Source organism: Lolium rigidum, unplaced genomic scaffold (genome assembly GCF_022539505.1).
Source record: "Lolium rigidum isolate FL_2022 unplaced genomic scaffold, APGP_CSIRO_Lrig_0.1 contig_35421_1, whole genome shotgun sequence".
NCBI lineage: Eukaryota > Viridiplantae > Streptophyta > Magnoliopsida > Poales > Poaceae > Lolium > Lolium rigidum.
In genome coordinates, this window is record NW_025900316.1 from 7,723 (window position 1) to 15,070 (window position 7,348).

General features: G+C 46.5%; 1 pseudogene; it reads left to right on the top strand.

Annotated features, from left to right (window-relative positions):
• Window positions 1-471: 471 nt before the first annotated feature.
• On the top strand, window positions 472-6,920 carry LOC124681196 (annotated as a pseudogene).
• The last annotated feature ends 428 nt before the right edge of the window (window positions 6,921-7,348 follow it).

Consider the following 7,348-nt stretch of genomic DNA (forward strand, 5'->3'; position numbering starts at 1 on the left):
AACGATAGAATTCAGGGATTTGAATCCCGAGAGGTCTAGCGACAGCGAACCCAAATGGGCCGGCCCAGGTCGTGGGTCCTTAAGCGATTCGGTCCCTTGCATCGCTTAAAGCGATGTATAGGAGCACCCGGATTTGCCGCCTGTTGCCCCGGTCGATGAACGCGTTTCCGCGATAACCGAGGCAATGGCCGTCAAATAAGATTTGCCGGTAAGAAATCACAAATAGGATGCGACGCACGTGGGTTGGGCCTTTCGTGGGCTGTCTGGTGCCTGGGCATAACGCCCACCCGTATCCTTTCAATATCTTTTCTTCTATTTTGAACCGTGCTCTGTCTCAAGGAAACAAAAAAAACGTGCCTGCCCTGCCACCCGAAAGAAAAGATAACCTGCGCCGCCGGAGCGTGCAGCCCAACCACCACCACCGCCGCCGGAGCCTCGGCTGCCGCTCTCCGGCATCTCCCACGGCGTGCCTGGCCTCCAAATGCTTCGCCGTTGTCACCTCCTCCTCGGTGGCAGCAGACCTCCCAAATCTCTGCCGTCGTGCAGCTCCCCCTCTCCTCGGTGGCATTCTCTCAAACACCTCCTAAGCATCCGTGCCGCCGTCTCCCACGCCGCGGCAGACCCCTGCTCCCTCACGCTCCACTTCCTCCGCAATTCCTGCGGCCTCTCCGAGCCCGCCGCCACCAAGGCGGCCGCGCGCGTCCACCTGCGTTCCACCAAGAAGGCGCACGCCGTCCTCGCCCTCCTCCGCGGCCTCGGCCTCGCGGGCTCCGACATCGCCCGTGTCGTCGCCGCCGCCCCCGATTTGCTCAACTACCGGGCCGACGTCACGCTCGCGCCCAAGATCGACTTCTTCCGCCGAGACGTCGGCCTCTCCGACGCCGACATCCGCCGCATCCTCCTCCTCGACCCGTACCGCGTTCTCTGCTACAGCCTCGCTAACCGCCTCCGCCCCAACTACCTCCTCCTCAAGAACCTCCTCGGCACCGACCAGAACGTGGTCGCCGCAGTCAAGCAGTCCTCCGAGTTCCTCCACGGCAACGTCCAATCCGAGCTGCTCCCAAAGGTCAAGATCCTCCGCGAATATGGTGCCACCGACGATGTTATCATCAAGCTGCTCACCAAGCACCCCAGGTCGCTTAACCACAAGTACGGAGGCTCCCTCTTTAACGACACCTTTGCCGCCATCAAGGAGCTCGGGGTCAGCCCGTCCCACGGCATCTTCCCGCACGCCTTTGGGGTGTTAGCTCGCATGTATCCCTCCGGATGGAAGCGCAAGATGGACAATTATCTCAGCTTGGGGTGGACTGAGGAGCAGGTGAAGCAGGCCTTCGTGAGGCACCCATACTGCATATCCGTGTCGGCTGACAAAGTCAGGCTTATCTGGCAATTCTTTGCCGATAAGCTTGGCTGGACCCGGAGTATGTTTCGGCTAGCCCAATGCTCATCTCGCTCAGCTACGAGAAGCGCATCCTACCAAGGTACAGGGTGCTACACATATTGGTGTCCAAGGGTCACATCAGAAGCATCCGGATAGCCCATCTCATTCTGGGGGAGAAGAAGTTTGTGGACAAGTATGTCACCAATTACCTGGAAACGATTCCTCAACTACTGGAAGCTTACAGAGCTGGGACAGACAGTGCTGTGACTGCAAAGTAGCTGGACGATTCTGCTGCGTTCTACCCTGCACAAAGGCACTGTCTCACCCTTCGCCTCAATTGTTATTTTTTGTAAGTGGAATACATTTCCTTTGTTTCTGAAATCAAGCCATGCAATGCCAATGCACCTGCCTATCTCTATTTCTGACAATTTCACACTTGAGTGGTACAGATGACTGATAGATGACATGCCTAGAACTGATGCAATCGGGCGTAATATTTCACTAGATCTTAATATAGTATACACGCTTCGTGGGGTATTATAAAAATCCGGCCTAAAGTACCAAAATATATTCTTGCAAATAAGATGTGTAAAATGCGATTGAAGTTTCCCATTGACGTTGGAAGTTAAGGCTATTGAGAAGTTGTTATGCAATGCATCATGTTATAGCTGAACGGCTTTGTTCTGACAAGCACATGATAAAGATACATTTCTGGTCCAAAAACAAATAACCACCATGTGGCTGTGGGTCCACTTATCTGCAAGGGACCTAATGGTCCATCATCATTATCTCCATCTCGGAGATCTGTTCGAGACTAGTCGAACCATATCGGATATCAGGAGAAGCAGCTGATTACTAGTCCATAGAGTGTGTACCAAATTGGGAGTGGCACATAATTGGTAAATTGGTGGCTGTCACTGTCAGTTCGTATCAGTTTAGGTTATAATCCAGTGTCACATCCAGTTTGTATTCATCAAGGAATCCCTACTTGCATATAGGGATTTAAGCTGTACTAAGCAATCAGGCAAGCAATAAATTTAAAGAATATCAGGCTCCAATCTAAAGCTGCTGTCCTCATCCAGGCGTTGCCATGACAACAGGTTAGAAACCCAAGATACCACACCCAAAGCCTCACCTTGAACTGATCACGGCAACTATGTTCGAAACCTGACATACTTCTTACATTGGATTGTTGGCGAAATAGGTTGAGTGTCTGGAGACGAGTCAGATTAGCCTCATAAATAGCTATGTGCAGTAACTTATGAAATCAACCAGGAGATTTACTGATTTAGTCCTTTCTACATCAAAAGTCATATATTCCATATGTGGTTTATGTCTCATCGTCTCTGACTCTCCCCCTTGAGATGCACAGTACTGCAGTCCCAGCCCTCTTATGTATGGTATCCATCCCATCATTAGTTAGGATTCGTGACATTATGACTCCTTATTACCAAAGCACCAAATGTATTCTGAACATAATCCATCTTGCTTTATTAGTACAAGCTCTCTTTGTATTAAGCACTAATATTTAACTGGCTGAATTACAAATAAACATGGACAATACACGTGTCGTTGTTTTTGAGGGCATACCAGGCTCCATGTATGCTGAATTAATCTCTTTATTAAAAGGTCTGAGCACAAGCTTATTCAGAGTATTTTCAAATTAGTATATTTCAGTCTACGATGGGTGCTTATCCTTGGTGAGTCAGTATTGCTATATGCAAATGGACAATTTTGGTCATATGCAGGATAATTGACATAGGAATAAGTTGTGATTGTGTAGTGCAACTTTTCACTTAGAGGAAGTTCTGTGAAAAATATACTGTAACAAAGTTGCCAAGGTCTTCAGTTTGTTGTTGTGGAACTCAAATGTAAGAATTTGGCATGACACTGAGTTTTTTGTTCATACGATCTCATCAGCTTATGTTTGCAAGGTATAGATAGAAGCAAACTGCACCATGGTGTCTAAGCTTGCAGCTTTGTGTATATTGTACTCAAACGTCCAAATCTTCCTGACATGTCATTGAAGTTGTAAATTGTCCATATGAACCCATTCACTTATTTGTAGATTGAAATGTGACACAACATTGCCCAGTACTATTAGGCTATTACAATAGAAAAATTAGTAAACGTATGTGGATATTCTTCGTTGCTGCAAATTATTAGTCTATTAGATGAGAAACGAGTGTTTACGCTTTTTTGATTATTGAACTATTAGATGTTTTAATTGAAAACATAATAAATTTCAGGACTCTCGGAAAATAGATTTCTGAAGTTTCCCTAGTGTCATTCTCTTTATATGCAATGTGGCTTAACTCTTTTTTGCAGGCAGACACGATTTACGCTATGTGGCTTCTCTTTATATGCAACTCAATATACGTCTTTACGGCTTATGATTATTTTTTTATGCCCGGAATTACATCGGCACTCTACTTAATGCAGTCTGCACATACTCTTCTTAGAGCAGGTCTAACGAGACCCCGTAAAAGGGGCAAACCCGTATAATAACCGCCGATTTGAGGGTTTCGGCTCTACCCAGCCGTCTAGCACGCCCGTAAAACGGCCCCCGCATCGTTTTTTGCTGTTTTTCGAGTACGGGGCGGGTCGTCGCCCCCTACTTGTGCGGGGTGGGAGCGGGGATAGTGGGCGAAACCGGTATCGTCCGGTCCACTGCGCGCGAAGGGTTTCGGCCGAAGCCAACCGCCGCCGCCGCTGCCCGATCTCCTCCGCCCGCCCTTCCCGGCCGGATCCCGCCGCCATGGACCGTCCGCAAGAGCCGCCTACCGCCGGCGGTACACCTCCTTCGGGCGCGGTGGTTGATGTCCCCGTCGGAGGTCCGCCGACCGCCGGCGTCGTCTCGGCCATGATCGCCTCCACCATCCCGTCGAAGAGGAAGAGGATCCCGAAGCAATTCTTCGAAGCACTGCGGCGGCCGCCGATTCACAGGGCGAAGCGCCGCCGGCTGCCAAGAAGGCGGGCCGGATGAAGACCAAGGCGGCCGGGCCGAGGGGCGCCGCGCCGGCCAAGGTGCGGACAAAGGCAATCAGCCGCATCGGCCTCCCGCCTCCACCGCCCTCCAAGGTCACGACCCCTCCTCCGTCCGTTCCGGCCGATGCGGCACCCGCGCCGCCGCCACCCACCATCGACGTAGACAAGGTGTTCGATGTTGAGTCCACAACATCCTACTTGGACATGCTCAACGAATCCGCGGTGAATTTGGACGCCGGTATCGGACGGCATGGACGAGGATCAGCGGCGTGGTGGAACGAGACCAAGGCGGACATCATTGCGAGGAAGAAGGCTGCGCGTCAAGCTCGTGCTCAAGGTGAGTCTCCGGCGAGCGATGGCGATGGATCCGTTGATGGTTGATCACATTTGGGAACTTCCGTGGCTTGAACATTGCCTATGATCGCGTTGTGATGTTAAAACTATGAATTATGCATCACATATTTTGGATGTGCTATGTTTGATGTGAAATTGTTGTGCAAATTGCTGTCTAAAACCCTGTTTTGAGGGGCAGGAAACTCGGACGAGCTAGCAGAACCCGTATTCCCACCCCGTAAAACAGATATTCTGTTTTACGGGGTGGGAATACGGGTTCTGCTAGCTCGTCCGAGTTTTCGGCCGGTGAAAACCGGATACAGGGCCCTCTACTCGCGTTTTACGGGGCGAAAAAATACGGGGCCTGTTAGACATGCTCTTATGCAACAACTGTAATCAGCAGATTGGAAATTGGCACATTAACTGTAGAAGTTTCCCCTAGTGTCATTGTTTCATAGAAATTTCATAGGATATGTCATGCCTCTTTTGATTCGCATGATTCCAAAAGCAGGAATAGGATAAACGCAAGATTGAATGGGTAATGCCCACTCAAATCATATAGGATTGAATTTGCATTAAAGTTCATTTGATTGCACCACAGGAAAAAAAATTCCTTCCAAGTGGTTGGAGTGGATGTAAAATTTCCTTTGAAATACAGTGCAAAGGAATCGTAGGGAAAATTTTCTATAGGATTTAATCATACGACTCAAACAACCCACATAGGAAAATAATTCCTATGAATATCCTTTGGAATAAAAGAGGCTTTGAGGATTCCTTAGGAATTTTTTGTACGAAGCTTGTTAGGTTTGTAGGATTGGAAACCATAGGAATATCCTATGGTCTGGCTTCGCATGCAACTCGAAAGAAATTTTCCCTCAGATGCAACCTCAGGAAGTTTTCCTTTGTTTCAATACTATGGCATACACTTAATCCTGAAAAAAGAAAAAAACCCTGCACTTTCCCCGTGGCAGAACCAAATGACATCTATTACATGGTCCTGTGTTTTCAATTCTTGTACGATTAAACTTGTTACGGCATGGAAACCATTATTTTTCCTATTCTTGGTTCTTTAAGTTCTACGAACCAAAGAGGCCCTAAACTGAAAAATAAGATGGACTGAAGGGGTGGGGTTTCTTGGGATCGGTACACTATATCCTTTGCGCTCCTTGAAGATGTCCTGCCTGGGGTGGAGCGTCAGCCCGGAATAAGTCTGGGTAGAAAGTTCAATGCATTCTGATCCCTGGGGTTATGGTAGATTTTTGGACCAGCATAATCCTATGAGCGAAACTGTTTTTTTTTTTTTGGTCTTTCCACAGCAAGTAGAAATCATGTTTATAGCGCTGCTTGTCATATCCACCGCTTTACTAGTAAATGAACATTTCATCCAAAAGTGTTGCGGTAGCATACAAAGAACTTGCACTATGAAAGGGTCAGGTTTAAGCTCACGATTTACTAGTTGCTTGGCAACTGTGCGAACATTTGTAACTTCAGTTGAGTAGGCAGTACAGCTGTTTTTTTAGGAAGCTGATCTTGGACATGCAATGCAAATTATTGTAGAATTACTATATTTGCTGCTCTTAGACCTTAGGCCATTAAATTGCAATCTCTTCTAGGATCCGAGTGGTGCTATTTTCTTAGTTCAAAACTTCCAGCTGTAGTATGTCAATTTTTTTGTCACTGCCCTTGAATGATAGTCAGAAGTTGGAAAAAGAGTTGATACTGATTTAAGTCGTGCTACAGTTAATAATTAGTATGTATTGGTTGGTAGTCAGTTCGTGATTTCTCTTGGTGTAGTGATTAATCTGCAGTTCTGCACACATCAGGTCATGGTCCACATTATATTATCCCTTAAAGCTAGAACTTTCTAAAAATTCCATTTATTGTATCAAAGTCTTCAAGGCATTAGCAAGTCTAAAGATTTATCTGATTTCCGCAGCTTGTTGACTCAGGACACTGAAGCTCATTTTACTTCAAAATTGGCTGGAGCACATTTTCCTTCAAGAACCGGCTTATAGGATTGGTTTGAATTGTAGATACTAACATATAATCTCCGTGTATTTCTTCTAATGCATTGTATCATTCTTATCAAATGTGGATTCATCTCAGCTTAGCACCACATCAAATTCTTACACATTTAGCAAATATAATCGTCTATATGACCAATTATGTCAGTCAGGTAAAATATTTCCTTCCCATCTGAACATTCAATTCTCTTACATTGCACCATCGATGATCAAATTTAACTCCATTTCTTTAGAGATCAAGTTGATTGCTTTACTATTTGTGGCATTGCGTGTATATTTGCTACTCCCTCCGTACCATATTAGTTGTCGCTGATTTGGATGTATGTAGACACATCTATAATATCTAAAGGGTAATTTTCTCGAAATGCAAGCTATCCACCTCACCAAACATAACACCTCATCATTTTAGTTTCAATCATTTTATTTATTTTTTGTCATCCCTTCGGCTGTTCCATCTCGTCGCATCTAGATTTAATTACTTCCACTGTTCCACCACCGCGCAGCCTAGGATCTGAAACTGAAGAAGAAACACAACAGTTGTCCATCTTTATTTCCATGTAAATACAAAAGAAACGGTAAAGGAGGCCGAGTGGCCATGTTTGGTTTAAATAGCTGGCACAAT